The following is a 23,202-nucleotide window of genomic DNA, read 5'->3' on the forward strand; positions in this document are numbered from 1 at the left end:
TAATCAGATCTAAGAGCAAAATTCATACTCACATTTACTAGGAGGCGATAGATTGCTTAGCTATGGTTTTATTTTTCTTTTCTTTAAATTCATTAACCATGCTTGTAATGATCTATTGAGTATTTTGTGTTGTAGCTGCAAGTCTACACTTCATAGGCATGACATTTTGGCACCCACCGTGGGGCCAAAATTATCATTTTTGGCCTCTTAAGCTTCATCAACATTCATCCCTACCCGGATTTGGTTCAGAATATTGTACGAGCTCCTTTATTGGCTCATACAAACTACTTTGTGATCTGGGACAAAAATTATTTCTCTGTGGTACTAGCTGAGTTCTATGTCATACGAGCCTATTTCTATACTCACACAATATCAGAAATATTGTCGTACGAATTGGTAAATTATGTCGTACGACACTCTACCTTTGTTTTTTTAAATAGAATGCATTTTCAAGGTTTCAGATTTTAATCTGATCATTACTAATGCTAACCCTAATTGGTTTGTGAAATTTTTGGTAGCCTAACTCTTTTCTATAGGATGATTGTCGAAGATATGCTAGTCAAAGACCAAATTCAAAATGCATCAATGATTACTAACGGATTTATTTTGCAGGTAGCCTAAAAGAATTCAACAAAACTTTGTGTATTTCTTAAAGTTTTTTTAGGCACACTTGTCTTTTTGGCTAAAAATGAACAATCATGTATTATGTGTTTTTGATGATAGGCGAGTATGCTCTCACCTTTCTTAGGTGATAAAAAAGATAGACTCATCTTTTACTTTCACTAGTGCATATCTTTAGTAGGCCTGCCCTCTCGAGGAGCTAATAACTCTTAGCCATTAAGGCTAGTGAGAAGGGAAAGACCTAAGTGGGAATGGCTAACGCCAAGTAATCCAACCCACTATTAAAAAAAAAGTTTTGATGAAAATCAAGTCAATAGTAGTGCTCAGGAATAGCTCTCCTTCATACCTTCGGGTATATCAAACCTTGGTTTTCAAGGATATAAGACCTCTTAATTGAGTATTCTACCCCGATGCACCAAACGGATCCCTTACTAGTTTCAGTTAAAATTAGAAGCTACTCGATTCACCTCCGAAAGGGTGATAATATTTGTGCAAGAGAGATAGTAACTCTCCCAAGATACTTTTTATATCATGCCCCCATTAGCATTTGGAGTATGATAATACGGCATTGAGAATCCATTACGTGAGACTTAGCAGCCATATTCTGGCTAGCTATTGGGTGTGTACCTAAGTTTTCAAGAAAAGGTTTTCTCTCCTCGGCCAACTTCCTTAGGGTTAGCATGCTTGTGGTCACTTATCATATCGTGTGTTTGCTGTGTATTCATCCCTAAATTGAAAAATTAGACATCTAAAACTAGAAAACATAAGCAAAACATCAGATTTCATTGAACAAAATTTGACCAAACAAACACATTTTTTTATCTCTGCTCTATTCTTTGTCGTACGAGTTAGGTTCTCTGTTGTACTATCTAGTGATTTTTTGTACGATGTTAATCTTTTATCATATTTTGAGAAAGAAATGTCATATGAAACTGAGATTTTTACATGAAATTTATGATTTGTCATATAGTCTAGTATCTCTTGTCATTTTGGGCTCGGTATTATATCGTACGAGTCTCTATATTTGTCAGTCTAGAGCTCTTCTTGGATGCCTTTTTCGGATCTGTCATTTTTGCTTGATTAATTTGCAATAATCAGAAGCATCTATTCTCTGTTATTTTGTGCTTGGATTGTCTTCTTGGTTCGCTTGGTCAAGTTATCATCCATCAAAATTAGACTTTAGAACATAAACACCTCAAGATTTTCAAGTGCTCACCCTCAACAAGTTCAAGATATAAACATCATAAAGTGCATTATCACATTCTTTGGTAAACAAATCACTCAAACATAGTTTCTCATCAGGATCTATCGTCCTTTATCATGAAACTCAAATGTTTGGTCAGGATAATCTTGTCCCACATTGTAGGACATATCATTCCTACTGGACTTGGTTCTTATCAAATCATCATCATTGCGCTCCTAAACCAAAGATCGAAAAACTTGCAATCTTTTAAACACTTGAACCATCTTTTTGTGTCATATCGTGCTATCACATTTACCTTTACAATTGATCACTTATCAAAACAACTTTTAGACAATCTAATCCTAGCAAAATAACACACGTGTATGTCCGTTCTAACTAGGGCTCAAAGATGAAGAATCGCAGAGATGGAAATTGAAACATTGGAAACAACTGAAGAGCATATAACCATGGAACATGAAGATGAAATACAAGTTGAAGGAGAAATAATAGAACAAAATATCAGAGACATCAAACAAGATCCTCAATTCGATAAATTTATGCAGAAATTATTGGAAGGGGAAAATGAAAAATATTTCCTAATGTTAGTAAAATCTAGTGCTACACTCTTGCAAGATTTTGATGTGAACAAATTGACACAAAAGAAAAGTGACCCTCCCCCTAATAACGAACAATACGGAGACATTTTTAGTCTCCACATGAATGACACATCAATTTCCAATAATACTAGAATCAGTGAAGAAACTTACATACCCAAAAGAGATGAAGTGGAAATTTTGAATAACATTCAATCCAATGAAGATACAAGAAGGACTAGAGATGAAACAAGATGAGATCTAGATCCTCCTAGAATGAAAAATCATGGTCATGCAAGAACAAATCATGTTGATAATCCTATCACAACTCTCACACAACAACTACAAACACTGCAAACACAAATTCAAGATATGCAGAGAGGAAATGTTAGAAGATACTCACTTCAAGAAATATGTCCTTATCCATTTGACAGAAATCTAAACATGATACCATTTCCTATAGGTTTTAAAACTCCTAGATACAAAATATATGATGGAAGCACTCACCCTCAAGATCATATACAAGAATTTTGCACAATGAGTATGGAGTTTGCACATGAGGATACTTACTTGATGAGATTATTTCCGAAAAGCTTAACGGGACTAGCTATGGAATGGTTCTCCAAACTTTCACCTAGAATGAGATCATTCTCAGAATTGGTGGATAAGTTTTCTTCACAATACTCTTACAACATACAACATGAAATAACAATGCTAGATCTATGTAATGCCAAAAAAAAAGTGGAGAACCTTTCATGACATTTTTACAATGATGGAGATGGTTAGCTTCACGGTATCCTCGTACAATGCCAGAGTACAAAAAAATGGACATATTCATTGACAACTTAAATGATCAAATGAGTTATTACTTTAAAATGCAAGGAAATCAAAGTTTTAGAAAAATGATTGATAATGGAGTCAGAATGGAGCAAGCCATGATAAAGATAGGTGAGTTGAAAATATACAAAGACAGAGTTCATCCTCCTAATAACAACACCAATAACAATAATCACAATGATAAACTAAAATTTTGGAATAGAAATCAAAATGTCGTTAATGATGGAATAGTGGATAACAACAATGTGAAACCAAAGCAACCAGTTTTTAAAATATCCACTCACTCAGTAGTGGCTCAGCAAAACAACCATCACCAAAAAACAATTATCAAAACTTTCTTTCGAAGACAATTTACAAACATTGGTGAACCCCTTGGGTCAACATTAATGAAACTTCTCGCAAACAAATTGATCACTTTACCAATAGAAAGGAACTACAAACCTCAAATAAAACCACCTTGGTGGAATGATAACCATTATTGAGATTTCCATCGAAACAAGGGACATCACACAAATAATTGTCAGAAGTTGAAGCATGCCATCCAAGATTTGATTGATAATGGAGTGATAACTATGGATGGACATACAACAAATGAATCTCATACAACTTTTAAAACTCCACTTCCAAACTATGAGAAAGGTGAATCATCAACAATAAACAATGGTAAGGGTAAAGCAAAGGTAAACTACGCTAATACATATGATAATGTGGTAAATGTGATTGTAGTTAAAGAAAAACAAAATCAAGAACAAGCTCATGTTATCACAAGAAGAAAAGCCAAAGTTGTTTTGTTAGGTCCCACAACAAACACATCATCCACTACCAAACAATACAATCTAGTGGAGCAATTGTAGAAAACACCCACACAAATATCCATCTTAGAACTTTTAAAGCTTTCACCTGCACACAAAGAAATTCTTGAACGAGCATTAGTAGATACAACAGTGTCCAAAGATCTTGATATCTATGAATTCCAAACCATGGTGGGACACCTCACAAACCCCTCATTGCTTATCATTCACCGAAGAAGATGACATGTCCCTACAACATCCCTATAACACTCCCTTTCATATCAAATTTATCATTCATAAGATGCAAGTTAAACATGTCCTAATAGATGGAGGAAATGGCTTAAACATCTATTGTTTGAGTCTTGTCCATGCTCTAGGTTATTCAAAAGATGTAGTTGATCCTTGGAAAAAGATCACCATTAAAGCCTATGATGAAGAAGAACATTCCTCTAAGGGAATTGTGATGTTACCCATCAGAGTGGGACCTTTGCAGAAAGACACAACATGCCAAGTTATAGACTTAGATTTATCATTCAACATACTCTTGGAAAGACCTTGGATACATGACATACAAGTTGTTCCATCAACATACCATCAGTTCTTAATGTTTCCCTACAATGGGCAGGAAATCATGATCTCAGTAGATTCAAATCCATTTCAGTATTGTAGTAATCTTAAACCAATTCAAGAAGTCATTTTTCCTCATAATAGGGAGGTATCATCTTCAAACACACAATCCAAGGAATAATCATTTGCCTCTATCTTGTCAAGTATGGAAAAACAAATGCAGCTAAGAGATTGAGGGAGCAGAGAATATTCAATATCACAATTACCACTTTCTCCTAAATCCTTTGGAAAACCATCAAACTCTAAACAATAACCAATTGTAAAACATCTTTCGATATTTGATGGAGCATTTGTTAGTGCTGGAACCTTATCAGAGGAAATAGAAGACAAAGATGTGCTACAGTGGCTATACAAGGATAAATAATTTTAACAAAAGATCAACAATGTCTGAATACCTATAGAAAAGTATGGAAAGGGATTTAACATTCTCAAAAAAAATGGGATACACTGGAACAGGTCCTATAGGAAAAATAAAAGAAGGTATCTTAGAACCTATCCAGCCTTACACTCAGTAGATTATAGACAAAATAGGCTTAGGGTATGGACAAGTCACTCTACCAGAAAATGTAGTTTTTAGTCAACAACAAGAGGAATGTAAAAATAGGAAAGAACAATTGGCAATTGAAAGAGAAGAAACATCAGCTAAGCAACAAACGCAAGCAAAAATGAAATGGGAAAAGAAGTAAGATTCAAATCAACAAGAGAAACAAACTAAAAGCACCTCTCAAGCAACATTAAATCTCAATCAAAACAAGAAAGAAGCTAATATAAGTCAAGGAGAGCTCATAGAAAAGTTGACAGAACTCAATCTCAGTCCTGAAGAAGTTGAATATGAAAGAAGAAAAGATATAGAAAGAAAAGAAGAAGAAATACTATATGAACAAATCTATAAATTGCAAGCTACAAGTGATATAGATTCTAATGAATGGGAATGGGATTCCTATCACTTTGAAGAATCAGGTGAAGAAAACTGCTTTGAAGGAGATGTAGATGTCGATGTAGTTCACACGTATGCAGGACAAACGTCAGGTACTAGTTCACTTGAATTAGAATCACATTCGGCTGACTTGGACTTATCCGAGAATGATCAAGAACTCCTTACACGAGGTCATTCTAATGAGAGCATCATTCTAGACATCAACATACATATTGAAAACTTTGATACATCTATCATGACTCTTGATACCCTCGAAACATCCCTACTTGAATATCCCCTACCTCTAATCCACCCTAAGCTTATTGATTGGGAAAATGAAGGACATACTGCCATTGATACCTTTCCAAATGACCATGCCATATCTGTATATTTTATCGCAATTGAACTTGTAACAACTTTCACTAGGAATTTCAGCAATGCATCTTCTAGTCAAGTGGGTGCCAAATCTCCTAGTTGCAAAAGTGAAAATAATGAAAAGAATATCAAGTCTAATGCTGAAAACCATTTATTGGAAACATTAGATCGGGAAAAAGTAAAAACAAAGGACACATCTAATAGTGAAAACCTCCTCAAGGCCCCAGAAGATGGAACATTTGACACTTTACTTGAGCACTATCAAGAAAGGTCATCCATTTTGATCAAACCAATAGAGGCAGTTAACATTGGCACAACAGAGCAACCAAAGATTCTTCATTTAGTGACTTCTCTATCAGAAGAAGAAATGCAACAATATATAGAGTTCTTCAAACAATGATAGATCAATTTTCTTGGTCTTATGTAGACATGCCAGGGTTGGATCCAGGTATTATTATGCATCACTTAAATGTTAGTCCAGGAGACAAAACAGTTAAATAGAAGTTAACGAAAAATTAATGATGACTATCAAACAAAAGATGAAAAATTAATGCCTTATAAGATGGTTGATGATATCAAGAAATAATTTGTAAAAATAAATTTCCAATAGATTCCAAGAAATGATAACAAAGCAACAGACAGCATGGCTACACTTGCTTCTCTACTTTAGACACGGGAAAATCAACAGAGTTATGAATGTCATGCCCAAACTTTTGGGCACAAATGGAATAATTTTTTTTTTTTTAAATACTTAACCTAGTACGACTAACTTAATTAAAATAATGTGAAACTAGTTTAGTCTTAACTATGTTTTGAGTGAATCAAACAACTAAATTAATTAGGTGATAAATAATCTAAGTTATAAGCGAGCTAATATTTCTCCAAAAGAGTTATTACTATCTTCCATTTATAAATAATTAAACTCACATAGCAAATAATCTCAAACTTAATTGGTAGGGAATATTAATGATCTCATATAGTTCTTTAATTACCTAGGGTCTGAATAAATTTGTCCTAACTCTTAGGTTTAAGTAAATCTATGTCTATTATAACAATATGCGTAATTTGTCTAAAATTTGATTAAAGGCGTTAATGGAGTCCATAATGAAATTTTACCCTATAAAAGACACTTAATGCTTGGCCTATATAAATAATTAATTTCTCTCAGGATAAATAATAACAAGGTATTTTTTTAATATATATCCTATGATATCAAATTATAATATAAAATTTCCTAAAGATGGGTTTATACCTTTATATTTTGTTGTATATATATATATACCCATATTATTTTTATAAATACATTTAGATACATATTTTAACTAGACACTCATTTATATCTTTTCTTAAAACAAAAGAACACAACTATATGAGAAGATGAGGCACATATTATTTTATATAAAAAAAGTAAACCCATAAAACCCAAATGTAAGAATATAAGCATACTCACCCCCTTCCCTTATTCTACATCTTGATGTCTTGCCCTAACTTTAATTTTGGGTTAGGGTTTTATCAAGGAATCCTTTATTTTACTTTTATATTTTTATTTTTTTTTGTGTGTGAAGTGAGAATGTTTATTTTAGTGTAGGTTGGAGGAGCCATGGAGGAGACGGCATTATCACGGGGGCCGCGAGATGAACAATGGTGACCGAGCATGTTGGAGGTTACCGCCAAACCGAGAGTTTATGGGGGGGGTGTGGGTTTTAGCAGACCACCGTAGTGGTGCCTTGGCAGCACTATGGGTTGCGCCATGCAGCGGTGCCATGGCATCTCTGCGGGACGTGGCCCGTAGTGGCGGCCAAGGCCGTCCCTGCGGTTCATGGCTCACAGCGGTGCCGCGGCGCCCCTGTGTGCCTTGGCCGACAGTGGCACCTCAGCGCCTCTATGGGTTGCAGCCCACAAGGGACCCCATGCCACCCGAGCCCTCCCGCAGAGAGCTTCGGCTCCATGCGTTCCGGGGGGTAGGGTTTGGCTCCCCAAAAATGTATATTTTTTTTGTGTTTTTTTTTTATTTTATTTTTTTAAAATTTATTTTGATTAAATTAATTTATCATTTTTTCTTTTTATATATATAACATACGAAATATATAAATGCATAAATTCTTGTAGGAATAATATTTTTAAAGGGGTTTCACAAGCTGCAAATGTTACTTAATAAAATTATGTAGCCTTATATATATATATATTGTGTGGGGGAAAAAGTGAAACTAAGCAAACATGCCCTAATCTCACTTTCAATCACACATTTGTGGAATACGAAAGAGCCTAGAGGTATCACACAATTGGCTACTTCTTCTTGTGGAAGAGAGAGCCATGGGCTACCTATTAGGATTTCTATTCCTTTGTTGTAATTGAAAGATGAAATGATGCAAGTTCAATCCCTAACCCCAAAGTGCAAGTCTGAACTAATAACAAGATTACAGAATTGAACTTAAATGATGGAAAGCTGTAAACACAAGGATAAGACAAGAATGTAAATGCATACCCAGAGTTAAAATCTGACTGAAAATGTTCGGGACGGGGGCGCGGGCGCCACTGTCCTGATTCTGCCCCTGAAACTGCTCCGGAAACTGTTGTTTTGCACTTTGGGAAAAGCTGTCAAAAATGCTGAAAATGCTGTCTGTCAGGAGGACTAGGGCGCCCAGCGCCCCTATCCCAGGGACCAGGGCACCCAACACCCCTGTCCTGGTAGGACCAGGGTGCCCCATGCCCCTGTCCTGGTCTTTTGCTCTGAAATTTGGTGGGAAGGTCGGTCTCAGTCTGCTTCTCCCGGATCTGCAACTTGCAGCATCGTCCGAGTCCCGAAACCTGCACTTATATCTGAAAAGGTGTTTGGGCAGCTATATAGGGTTTTGCCTTAGTCAAACCCCCACTTCGGTGATTTCCACCTCCACGAATAGCCAATTTGTATTGTAAAATGTATTGTGTGTGCAGACCTAGTGTGTGTGCAAGGTCCTAAAATGCAAGAAAGCAAACTAGAGCAACCTAGAAAGTAAACCCTAATTGCTTGTAAATGATAATGTAAATGCTCTAAATCAAGATGAAAAGTGATCTAAAGCATGAATAAATGATATATTGAAGCTTATGCAAAGACATGAAAACAACATGAAATCATACCCAACCCTCAAGGGAGGAGTACAAGCCAATCTTCAGTCGGTAATCTCCTATTGTTCTTCAATGTCTTCCAAGCCCTAAATGGATGAATGAAATTGAATTCTTGATGGATGGATGTTGATTGTTGTTGAAGTCTTCAAAGATTTGCTCTTTCGCTGCATAGAAGGTCCTTGAAAACAAAATTCGGATCCTTTCAAATGAAGAAAGAGAGCTCTTATATATGAAACCCTAGGTTGTAAATTTGTATTTTGGCCGACCTAGAGATTGAATATCCCGCCAATTTCTTGGGGTTAAGGTTTATTTTATGATTGGATCGTGCTCCCAAAATTTCAGGAAAAATGTTCGGGACCATGTGCACCAGGCACCACGGTCCCGGTAACTTTTCACTGAATTTTTAGGGCCGTCGGATATGATGATTTTAGAGAGAATCCCGAAGTTACAGGTGATTTCGAGATGTTTTGACCCCCGAAATCAAGCCCCCAAGTTCGAAATAGGACCTAATTAGGGTTTTTGATTAAATGATGTATAGGAGGAATAAAATGAAAAGGGCACACTTTAATGAAAAGGGCCCAACTTTATGACATGGGAGATGATAAAATAAGACCTTAGACCTAATTAATTTAATTAATTAAGTGCTAAAGGGGAAATGTAATGCAAAATGCAAAATGCGCCAAGGCGGGTGCTAAACTAGGTGTGAAATTGTACCACCCTAGCAAGTGCGTACAATTTATGATGCTACATTTAGCCCCCACTTTAGCGGTCACATGAACACTACGTGCATATCCAAGCTAAAGTACAGAAAAGTAAACATTATTTGAAAAAGGATATATCCATAAGTCTGTCGAACGAAGCCCCCAGTGGCATCTGCAGTACACAGTTAGGAACCGCACCCTACAAAACACACATGTTAGACACAAAATCACCTAATGCTTACTAAGGAAGGTGATGAAAGTTCGAGGGTAGCTATATGCCCCCCCCCTGTTTCGGCTTGCTAATTTTAGTGAGTTGAAACAGGGTATCATGTTTACCACTTCGAATTGTTAAAGAAAATTGATGACAAATGCTCACAAGAAGATTTGATATGAGATCAAAAACTAATGGAGAATCATTTGGTAAGAAAGAGGACTACATCTCAATTCCAACACAACAAAGAGTATGAAGATTTGAGAGTTCTCTAACACAAGATGAAGGATGTAAACATGGACTTCTCGCCCCTAGATCTTGTCTAGGTGATCCATGGGAAAAAGGACATGGAAAACTAGCCCCCAGAGTCTGTCTAGGTGATCCATGTGAGGGAGGAGAGTGAGAAAGTCTAGCCTTATGCCACTAGTTCCACTCAACCTCGTGCATGTGTGTGTAAGGGAGGTTAGAAGCACCTCATAGGAGTCTATGCCCGAGTATGCTACAACCTGTATATGTATAGTACAAAAGCGTGACATCTCGCTCTAAGAGTCTGTGCTCTGGTTCCGAGAATGACCCATTTCTCAAAAAGTGTAATGTTTATGTCATAAGCAAAGTAGAACAAGGATACCTACCTTCATCACAAAAGAAGATACCCCAAAAATGCAACAATGTCATAGATCCAAGCAAGAGAGTTTTACACTCTTTAAGCAAGGATAAGATAGTTGAAAAGGGATATCTTGTAGTATGTGTAAAGGAGATCCTTAGAGGAGAAGAGATCTTTGTACAAAAGACGCCTATCCCCAAGAGGAATTGTCTTAGACAAATATAACATCTTCTAGAATAAGACAAATAAGAGAATAAGAATGCAATACTTCCTTCTGTTGCGAGGTGAAAATGATTCTTAATGAAGGATGACGCTCCTTTTAACCCAATTAGGAGAGTGAATTCATTATGGATGTATTTTACCAAGTGCAAAAGAGGTTGTAGTCAAGGACTTACACCTCTTGTAAGAGAGAATCCTTGAACAAACAACAACAAATGCATACAAGGAATAACATCAAGTAATAAATTTCACACCATCCACGAAATAGGAAAAAGTGGATCCTTAGATAAAAATAAGGAAAGATCATTGCCTCCCAAGGATAAGGACAATGAGAAGGACTTACACAATCTTCTAGGGAGAGATTTGGACATAAGAAAAAGAAGAGATGTATGAAATCACTCTTGTCCCCATAGGAACAAGAAAATTAGGCTATTATGTTGCTTCAAAAATATGATTGCACTTGAAATTGTACCATCATGAATGACAATGAGCCCCCAGTAAATGAGCTACCAATGTCACATAATGATGAGCAACATAATAGCCATTAATTTTATTTAAAGACATGATAGATTGAATGAGGAATTTGAACATGACATGTTAAATGCTCAACTATAAGTGAGATCAAAAGCATGTATAAAGTGAAAAAAATTGAAGAAGAAAAGTCACAAGAAATCTTAGAAGAGGGATGAGTGTAATTTATTAGAGCCTTATCCCTAGAGGAAAGGACTTTATGATGAATAGGAGATAAAGATTCATAAGTGGATTTAGAAATTTGAGGGGATTCATAAAGAGATTTGTTCATTGCCAAGATTTCCTAATGAGAGGAATAAGAATTGATAGAAGTAGAAGATGATTTAGTTGAAGTGAGATCATCATCACTATTAAATATAGCATTCACATTGAGAGATGGTCTTTTAGATGCTTTGGTACGTTTGCAGGGATTATAGCCAAGTCCAAAGGCATAATTGTGAAAATTAGTCTCTAGAGGAACTTTTATCCCTTGTTCATGAGCACCACAACCATTTCCATGATACCCATGCTTAGCAAAAATGCGAAAACCATGACCATAACGATCAGCCATTTCAGGAAGAGAAGGTGGTTTTTCATAAGACAAAGAATCAAACTCTTCATAATTAAAGGCGTGAGGAGAAGAAGTTTGAGAAGCAGCCACAAAATTATTGCTCATAGGTTCAAGTAAGACTGATTGATCTCTAGTTTCTTCCTTCTTTTTACCTTTAAGATCTCTAGGAGGAACCCTATATTCACCTACAAAGGTGGGATTAAAATCAAGGGATCCCCAATCGTCTTCTGCGAGAACCTTCTCAGGATCAGAAGCCTTTTCATGTGTAGACTCAAATCGAGAAGGATCTTCTTCAGGAGCTTTAGGCTCATCCAAAGAATTTTGATTATCAGAGGGTAATGATTCATCCATAGGTATCTTGTTCAGAGAGTCATTACTAGAAGAGGAAGGTTTAGAAGAACTCCCTTTGGAAGTAGATGTTTGCAAACAAGCCTGAAGTTTAGTATCACCTATCAAGGTATATGTCTTATTGTTATAAATGAATTTAACTTGTCTATGCAATGTAGAGGGGACAGCTTGCATACTGTGAATCCAAGGTCTCCCTAATAACAAGTTGTATGATGGATTTCCCGACATAACATGGATAGGAGTAGGCAAAGTAACAGGTCCCACTGTGATGGGTAAGGTGATAATACCTAATGAAGACTTAGCCACATTATCAAAGCCTCGAATGGGATGAGAGTCAGGCTCAATAAGGGATGTATCCACATTCATCTTATGCAATAGATTAATGCTACACACATTAAGGCCAGAGCCATTATCTACCAGTGTTCGTCTTATAGCAGTGTCATTTATGATAACCACAATCATCAAGGGATCATATTGTTGTTGAATTTCACTAGTAGGCAACTCATCTTGGGTAAACACAATTTGAGCTTTAGGATTCATCACAGAGTTAACTAAAGATGCTATATTACTAGATGTATTCGGTGGAGGAACATTCAAATCTTTCAAGGCATCTTGTAACATCCCATGATGAGCGGAAGAAGTTTGGATCAAATCCCAAAGGGATATCTTAGCAGGGGTAGCTTTAAGTTGTTCTATGAGATCATATTCCTTACCAAGAACTTGTGAAATACGTGGAGCTTGTGGAAGAATTGGTTGAGAAGGAGGAAGTGAAGTTGGGATAACTAGAGGAGGATTAGGTTGCCTATTGTTTCTTGTGTTATAGGTATGAGCAACCGCATGATAACTCTCTCTAGTCAGTTGCTTAGCATACTCATAAGGGCTCTTAGAAGAATAACCTCCTTGCACAGTAATAATAGGTTTCTTAGGAGTGCAAAAAGAATCATTAGCATAACCACCTTGAACCACTAAGATAGGCTTATTTAAAGGTTGAGAATTTTGAGAAGGACAAGCACCTTGGACAGTGAAGAGAGGTTTGTTAGGTGTTTCATTCACATGTATCAAATTGATTGAGGATGGTTCAGAGGAATGAACAAAAGTGTTGGAAGAATTGTTGATAGTCTTCTCTTGCACTAAAATCTCATCACGGATTAAATCAATTTTAGGAGAGAGACAAGGGGTAGGCATTGATGCTCTAGTAGGCAGAGTAATACTAGGAAAGGTCATATCATCCTCTATTCTCAAAGGATCTACACGGGGAATAAACTCTCTAGGAGAAGGATCAACATTACTCTCTAAAGTCTCACTTTTGAGAGGGAGATCCTTGAAAGAAATGTTAACCATCTTGCTTTGAACTAGGGTATCCTTATGAGTAGAACCAAGTTGAGGAGAGGGAGATGCTTTATTTTTAGAGAAAGAATAATTGATATTCAAGGAAGGTGAGAAACTATCAAGGGAGTTTTCAATCTTGATTTCATCCCCTTTGGCTAGGGTTCTCTCATGGGGTAGAGAATAATCTTCACCTTCTTCTAATGGTTCATCCCAAATAGTGAAGTTGTTGAAAGGAATGTTTGAAGTATTGTCAATTTCGGGAGAGGAGATAACATTGTTTATTAATTCGTCATCCTTAGGAGGGAGAGCATCAATAGATGTGTTAAAATCATCCTCTTTCCTCAAAATATGTTCAATATGATCTTTAGGGGAGAGAGAATTAAGGAAAGTGCTTATTATTTCATCTTCTTTCTCTAAGGGATGCTTATGGGTAAGACAAACTTTAGGAGAAGGGTAAGCATTTATCATTAATTCATCATCTCTAGTGGGAATTTTGTTAGAAAAGGAAATGCCATCAATAGGAAATGTAGGGATAATGTCATCTTCTTGTACAAAAGGATCCTCATGAAGGGAGTGTTTTTTAGGAGGAACATGAACATATTTCTCCAAAGATTCATGCTTAGGAAGGAGATCTTTGAAAGAAGTGTTCATAACCTCTTGTTGTACTAACATGCCCCCATTGGAAGGACCAACTTTAGGAGAAAATAAGTCAATGTCCATCAATACCTTTTCACTTAGAGAGGCATCATGGAGGGAAGGTGAAGTAACATTAAGAAAGGTGTTTATAATATCATTCTCTTCCTCTAGGATAGCTAAATAGGAAGGGCACATTTTAGGAGAATTGTCAAGATCACTCTTAAAGTCTTCATCCTTAGAGCATGGGAGAGTCTCAAAGGGATTGGTAGAAACTCTTTTAGGCACTAAAATGTTGTTATAGATGGGGGGAGGTTCTTTAGGAGAAGGAAAAATTGAAACAAGGGAAGCTAACCCATTATCACATCTCTGAAATGAATGCATCATGACAACAATTTTCCTCTTTCAAATGATAACACATGCAAAATAGAAGGAAATGTTCAATTTTAACCAATGCAAGCACTTAGAATGTGGATTTAGAAAATGAAATTTATGATTCAAATGAGTTCCTAAATCAGATTTGAAATTATTGATCCCAAATAAGCTATCCACAAGTTCAACTTTGAATTGAAAAAATTAGGGTTTTAGCAAAAATTTCCTCTAAATTTTTTTGAATCTTGCAAGAAATTAAAACTTGTAAATACAAATTTGAATTTGAAATAGCATAAACACTCAAATTTGAAAACATAAATCAGAATTAGAGAAGATTGGAGTTCACGTCGGGTTCACCAAAATGTGTGGGGGAAAAAATGAAACTAAGCAAACATGCCCTAATCTTACTTTCAATCACACATTTGTGGAATACGAAAGAGCCTAGAGGTATCACACAATTGGCTACTTCTTCTTGTGGAAGAGAGAGCCACGGGCTACCTATTAGGATTTCTATTCCTTTGTTGTAATTGAAAGATGAAATGATGCAAGTTCAATCCCTAACCCCAAAGTGCAAGTCTGAACTAATAACAAGATTACAGAATTGAACTTAAATGATGGAAAGCTGTAAACACAAGGATAAGACAAGAATGTAAATATGTACCTGGAGTTAAAATCTGATTGAAAATGTTCGGGACGGGGGCGCGGGTGCCACTGTCCTGATTCTGCCCCTGAAACTGCTCCGGAAACTGCTGTTTTGCACTTTGGAAAAAGTTGTCAAAAATGCTGAAAATGCTGTCTGTCAGGAGGACCAGGGCGCCCAGGGCCCCTGTCCCAGGGACCAGGGCACCCAATGCCCCTGTCCTGGCAGGACCAGGGTGCCCCACGCCCCTGTCTTGGTCTTTTGCTCTGAAATTTGGTGGGAAGGTCGGTCTCAGTCTGCTTCTCCCGGATCTACAACTTGCAGCATTGTCCGAGTCCCGAAACCTGCACTTATATCTGAAAAGGTGTTTGGGCAGCTATATAGGGTTTTGCCTTAGTCAAACCCCCACTTCGGTGATTTCCACCTCCACGAATAGCCAATTTGTATTGTAAAATGTATTGTGTGTGCAGACCTAGTGTGTGTGCAAGGTCCTAAAATGCAAGAAAGCAAACTAGAGCAACCTAGAAAGTAAACCCTAATTGCTTGTAAATGATAATGTAAATGCTCTAAATCAAGATGAAAAGTGATCTAAAGCATGAATAAATGATATATTGAAGCTTATGCAAAGACATGAAAACAACATGAAATCATACCCAACCCTCAAGGGAGGAGTACAAGCCAATCTTCAGTCGGTAATCTCCTATTGTTCTTCAATGTCTTCCAAGCCCTAAATGGATGAATGAAATTGAATGCTTGATGGATGGATGTTGATTGTTGTTGAAGTCTTCAAAGATCTGCTCTTTCGCTGCATAGAAGGTCCTTGAAAACAAAATTCGGATCCTTTCAAATGAAGAAAGAGAGCTCTTATATAAGAAACCCTAGGTCGTAAATTCGTATTTTGGCCGACCTAGAGATTGAATATCCCGCCAATTTCTTGGGGTTAAGCTTTATTTTATGATTGGATCGTGCTCCCAAAATTTTGGGAAAAATGTCCGGGACCATGTGCACCAGGCGCCATGGTCCTGACAACTTTTCACCGAATTTTCAGGGCCGTCAGATATGATGATTTTAGAGAGAATCCCGAAGTTACAGGTGATTTCGAGATGTTTTGACCCCCGAAATCAAGCCCCCAAGTTTGAAATAGGACCTAATTAAGGTTTTTGATTAAATGATGTATAGGAGGAATAAAATGAAAAGGGCACACTTTAATGAAAAGGGCCCAACTTTATGACATGGGAGATGACAAAATAAGACCTTAGACCTAATTAATTTAATTAATTAAGTGCTAAAGGGGAAATGTAATGCAAAATGCAAAATGCGCCAAGGCAGGTGCTAAACTAGGTGTGAAATTGTACCACCCTAGCAAGTGCGTACAATTTACGACGCTACATATATATTCATTTATTTATTTATATATATATATATAAATATATATATATATACACATTTAAGCATTCTGCTTGTTTCATTTATTTATTTATTTATTTTTATAACATGCAGAAATTAATAAATGATTAGCAGCATGAAGTAGATACAATATACATTTTCTATTTTGTTAATAATTAGGCTTTAAATTTCGCCCTTATCCTTTTTATATACAAATCTTAAACTAATTATTTCCTTAGCATATTAGACCTAGTTTAGATGAAAGAAAATAACTATATTGTTTCTTTGCTAAAAGCATTCTATAACTAATATTGAAAATGCACATAAACAACAAGTTTTAAATGGTAAAACAAATAGAACTAGATCTATATGCCAATCTTTTCTTTGATAAAATAAGTTACTACAATAAGATTTATTTCCTGCATTAAATGGAAAAATAAATGATAGATTTATTTTTATTTGCAACAGCATAAATAAACATAATGAACATGTAGTGACAGAATTAATTTATTTGCAGAATACACCTAAATGCAGCAACTTTTTTTTTTTTTTTTTTTAAATGAAGTTTTAAATACAAGTTCATATATTTCATCTTCCCTTTTTTCAAAACTAACCAAATAGGAGAAATACATTTCTTTAACACATTAAAATACAAAGTAAATAATAATACAAATGGGTTTGAAACCCCAACTAGAAATTTCCTTTCTTAGGACTATGATTAAATACATACACTTTTTTTTGAAAATAAATACAACATTAGCTCTCATTGTTTTCTTTTTTCTTGCTACAAAATAAATACATTCTTTTCTTTTGAACTATTTCTGCAACTTAGAACAGTAACTCATCCCTTTATCCTTTCTTTTCCATCCCAAGCAACCTGCAATAAAACACAACTTGACCATGGAGAGCTCACCTCCCAGCCTAGGCTTACTAGAAGCCACCCCCGAGCTTGGAGAACCAAGCACTAGACGAGTCACAAACAAACAAACAACACAACAACAAAGGCAAACACTCAACATGCATTTTCCCATCCCAAGCTACACTCTCACCACAACTTGTAATGAACTTTCCACGGGTGGAAGTGGACCAAGTACCATTGGGGAGATTGCAAGCATAATACAACTCAAGCCACCTCATGGAAAAACAAAATACAACAAATTTCATCTCCACACCTTATGCCCCCCCAAAGGCATAAAAGCCATATTTTCTCCCCTTATGACCCCCAAATGCATACACAAGGCTATGTAGCAAGGGTCACAAAGGACACCCTTGAGATCACTCTCCATAAGGAGAGCCTCTCACCCAAGGCTTTCATACTTCTTCCACCCCAAGACCATCCTACTCTCCCTAGAGTAGGAGGCCTTGGACACTCCCAAAACAAGAACACATAAACAAAGAACAAGGAAATGAAAATTTACATTCATCTCCTACAAACATTTTACATATACACATCTCCTCATACAAGCATTTCTTTCTTTCAAAACAACATAAACAACATAACAAAAAGAAGTAAAACCAACCTTAATCTGCCAATAGGTATGTTAGACTTAGTTGGGGATGAGCTGCCCAAATCCACACAAACTTTCCACCAACACTTCACCAAAATTCTATCCTACAACTAATTTTCAAAAAAAATGCATAATCTCCAGTAATGGAGAGTGGGTGAATACTCACTAAGTCCCTAATCCTTGCCTAAGAAGGCCTCCCTCACACTTCCCAACCCCTTGGGTAAGGTGAGAGTTCCCATTGGTTGCTCTTCCCAACCTCTTACATATTACTAAAACTGGAAAGGGAAAAAGGTGAGAGAGGATGGGGAAGAGAGTTTGACATCAAAAGGGAAGGTTGTCTATCCTAGGAGGAACCTTCTAAGTTGAATTTTCTCTCACCTTGGGAAAACCACTTTTTGAGGTGACTAAACAGTCACATGGGAGTAGTCACATGGTTAAAAATACCCCTAACCCATAGGTCTACCCTTTGGACCTTTGGAAAAGCCCTAAAACTGACCCTAGGAGTCCATTTGACCCCTTAGAAACCCAACTGAAGTTAACCTACGGGTCAAACCTGAGTTGACCACTCCCAAGACTCCCTACCCAAGGCAAATTTGGGACCACACTCATGTGTTTGAATGGCTTTGGTAGAAACAAAACTCCCTCCAAGAGACAAGTCAAAATCAATGACACTAATCAGTACATGTGTCAAGTGACACAATAAAATACAATATAAAAATCACACATGGAATTTGTCTCTTGTAGGTTTACACAATTAAATAAAATCAAATTAACACACATGCATAATTTACTTTCACAAATAAAATACCTTACAAACGGGGTGTTGTCTCTCCAAATAGACAACCCCTGGCTTAACAAACATACATTGGTCTAGGTTTGGTTCTCCATATTAATTCCATGGTCACATGGATAATTTTCCTGCGCATCTCAATTAACACATTAGTAATTCCAAATAATCACAATTATATATAATTAAATACATAGATTTCATTGTACATCAAACACTCATACTTTTGGCAATAATAATCCAATATCCCATTCATTCAAATTCAATTCCACATAAGCAATTATCATAATTCTCAAAATTGAACCATTCATAAAATTAGCATCCTTTTTCTATCATCAAAATGAAGTCCTGCAATTCCAATAATGACATTCACCATTTCAAAGTAATTCTATTCTAGCAACATATAAAGTTTCATAATCATAATGCATAAAATGAAACATCAATATACGTCAATGTGATCCAAATCATGGAATCATATAGGTTCTAAATCTATAATGCATAAAATAAAGCATCCATAATAGTCTCAATATGATAATAACTAAAAATGTCAAGCTGAGTCGGGGTAGGGCCTCACAATGAATTCCTTGTGGAAGAATTGTTTTACCCTACTCATAATTGTCCTGGTTCCCAAACTATCTACCACCTTGTGGGGCATGATTCCTCACGCTATGGCCAAACTTACACATACCTAAAAGTTAACACCCTACCTCCTGACTTATTGAAAAATCAAAAGAGAAACTTTATTCGCCAATCTTCCCATTTTACTCTTGTCGGGAATACCCTATTTAAACAAGGACTAGATGGGACTCTTTTAAGATGTCTCAAATAAGAAGAATCTAAGAAGGCCTTACATGAAGTCCATAATGGCATTTATGGCACTCATTCAAGTGGTCTTACCCTTTTGAAAAAAACTCATACACTTGGGCTATTATTGGCCGACTATGGAATGAGATTCTTTTTAGATAACTAGAACATGCAAACAATGTCAGATCCATGGGAATTTGATGCATGCACTAGCACAAGAAGTTCATGCTCTAGCAAAATATTGGCCTTTTTGCCAATGGGGTCTTGATCTAGTAGGAAAGTTAAATCCTTCTTCATCTAATGGTCACAAATTCATCCTTGTAGCTACTGAATATTTTGCTAAATAGATTGAAGCAGTACCTCTCACAAATATCATAGGAATACAAATTGTTGCATTTATCTTGAACTACATCATTTGTCACTATGAAATACCAATGACCATTATCACTGATAATGGGTGACTATTCAAGAATCAGGATGTACAAGAGCTATGTGATAAATTCAAGATCCAACATAGATTTTCCACACCCTACTATCCATAGGGAAATGGGTAAGCAGAAGAATCAAACAAAACTATTCTGAAAATCCTCAAAAAGACAGTGAATGATGCTAAAAAAGATTGGCATATTCAATTAAACCCTTCTCTATGAGCCTATCATACTAGTATCTGCACACCAATAGGTGCCACACCTTTCTCTCTTGTTTATGGATCAGAAGTAATACTAATAGAAGTAGAGATACCTTCTCTACGAGTATCATTAAAAGGTCTCATCCTAGATGAAGAACAACGAGTATCTAGATTACAAGAGTTAGAATTGATCCATGAATGAAGACAAAATGCCTTTGATCATTTAAAGGTATATCAGAAAAGAATGTGTCAGAGCTATAATCATAGGGTCAAACCACAAATTTTTCAAGTAGGGGAACTAGTACTAAAAGAAAATACAGGCAACCAGACAGATCAAGAAAAGAAAGGAAAGTTTGAACCAAACTGGTTAGGTCCATTTGTGATCACAATAGTATTTGGATCAGGAGCACATCAGCTATCAACACAGGATAGAGATCAGCTCAAAGAACCCTTCAATAGCATGCATTTGAAGAAGTTTTATGTCTGAAAAAGTAGAAAAAATTAAAAAATTGTGAAAAGAAGAAAATCCAAAAAAATAAATCAAATATGATAAAAAAGTACAATAAAAACAGATGGTGAAAACCTGGCAAATAGGCGCTATTTGTCTGCTATCTCTTCCATCTATTAGTTCATGCATCTTTTCACTTGCTTTCATTTTCCATCACCGCTATCCTTATCCATCATGAAGCCTTTGTACATACGTAGGCATCCCAACAAAATCTCTCGCCATGGTTTGGATCATTGAGTATATCATAACGAATTTATTTCTAGGCTTGGGGCAAAATCCTGCACCTAGCTAGGGGCAAAACTCTTTATCATTCTGAGCTTAATCAAATAGGTAGAACAATAGTTAAACAACCCTTACTAAGCAAAAACTATAACATATCCAACATTGAACATGAGATCAAATTATCAACCATCAAACTATCACAAAGTCAGTATAAACGCATGGATGATATCTTTTGGATCATAATTTTAACATGATTGTTCAACTTTTCAATATTGATTTTCGTTATCATGATTTCTGAGTGACTCTAGGATGTCTTTGACTAGAGGAACAAGGAAGAAACATGATTTATTTCTTGTCCATTGTCTAAAAATTAATCATTAATATGTGCAAATTTGTCTTAGGACATGATCATCAGAGTATCATCAAAGATATTTCTGATTTGCATATTAAAATGGTTAATACTGCCTATTTTATGCAAGCAACACTCAGGTCATCTTGGTTCAATTATACCTCGATGCTTGTGCTAACTTGCCATATCAAAATACAAGAAAGAAGTGCTTAGGTCATCTTGGTTCAATTATACCATCGATGTTTTCACTCACTTCCCACATTTAAAAAAAATCTCAATGATGACAAAATGCAATAATCCAGTGACTAGTCCAGTTGTAGCTTTGCATTTTCATTTGCATTTTAGCTTACATTTCATGCTTGCATGGGATCCCGCATGCTCCTTTTATCCAAGGTTAAATCTATCACAAGAATAATCAAGGTATCATCACAAGTGTATACACAATCAGACTAATGACTCACATCTCCCCAGATATTGTCAACCCAATGAAAATCTTATGCTACCCTAAATCTTTCTACAAGATGATATCAACAAATTGTCAGTTCTTTATACAATCAATCTTATCAATTCTATCAATCAATCACATCTAAATCTATTCTCTCATGTCTTATACAAGATGTATCTTTCCTAAAACCAAACATTTTGATCATATCTTATGCAGGATATATTGTTCCTGAAACCAGACACTTTGATCATCTTTGTCTTATACAGGAGGTGTCATTCCTAAAACCAGACTAAATCTCAATCTTATCAATCTAATCAATCAATATTTATCAATAATCAAGAAACTACATCACCATAATTGTAGAACTCACATTTTTATCAAACACAGTTGAAGAAATCAAATCATTTCTAATCGGGATATCAATTTCGCAAAGATCCAAAAACTCCATAGGTCAATTATCTCAATTGATCTCCCAAGAGGGTATCATCATATCAGATTTTATCAATCAAGAGCTGGGGCATCCTATTGAACCAATATCATCATCAAAATAAGATTATTCTTTGAATCAATGCATCATCACACCTCGCTTCAAAGAGGGGAAAAATGTACACACCTAAAAATGGTCTGAAGATAATTAATTAAATAAGAAATTATTTAATTAATCCCCTTTCCCAATTTAATTGAATTCACTAAGAAATTTGATTAAATTCCCCCTCACCTCTACTTATTAATAAATCTAAGGATTTATTTAATAGGTTCATTTTCATAATCCCCTTTGATTAATTAATTCTCCCTCCATCTTCAATTAATTCTTCTAATCTTCTAATTAATTAAAACAAATCAATTTATGAGTTGTTGAGAATTAATTAGTCTTATTTGAATTTTAAATTCAAATTACCCACATGCCTCCTAACTTATAACCACCTAACCTAACCCCTTCTAAACCTAACCCCTTCCATCTAATCCTAGGTTTAATTAAACCTACTATCCCCTTGAGACACATAGTAATCTTGGGCCACATGTCCTCTTTCCTTAGACACTTGCTCTCTCATGAGAAAAGCTTCTTGACACTTGTCACCATAGAGATGACAAATGTTTTGTTTCACCTAACCTCTTCTAGAAGCCTCTTGACACTTGTCACCATAGAGATAACAAATGTTCCCTTTTATCCAATCTCTTTTCCAACCTTCTCCAATTTCACCATTGATATCTTCAAACTTAATCTTGACCATTGATTCCTGCCACCTCACCCCTGGCATTGGAAATCCTATAAATAGACCCCATTTTAGAGAAATAATGGTCCCATCTCATTTGCATCTTAGGCATTGTTACTATAGGTCTAATAGCTCTTAGTTTATCATTTGAGCATTGTTATCATA

This window comes from Cryptomeria japonica, chromosome 7 (genome assembly GCF_030272615.1).
Source record: "Cryptomeria japonica chromosome 7, Sugi_1.0, whole genome shotgun sequence".
Lineage (NCBI taxonomy): Eukaryota > Viridiplantae > Streptophyta > Pinopsida > Cupressales > Cupressaceae > Cryptomeria > Cryptomeria japonica.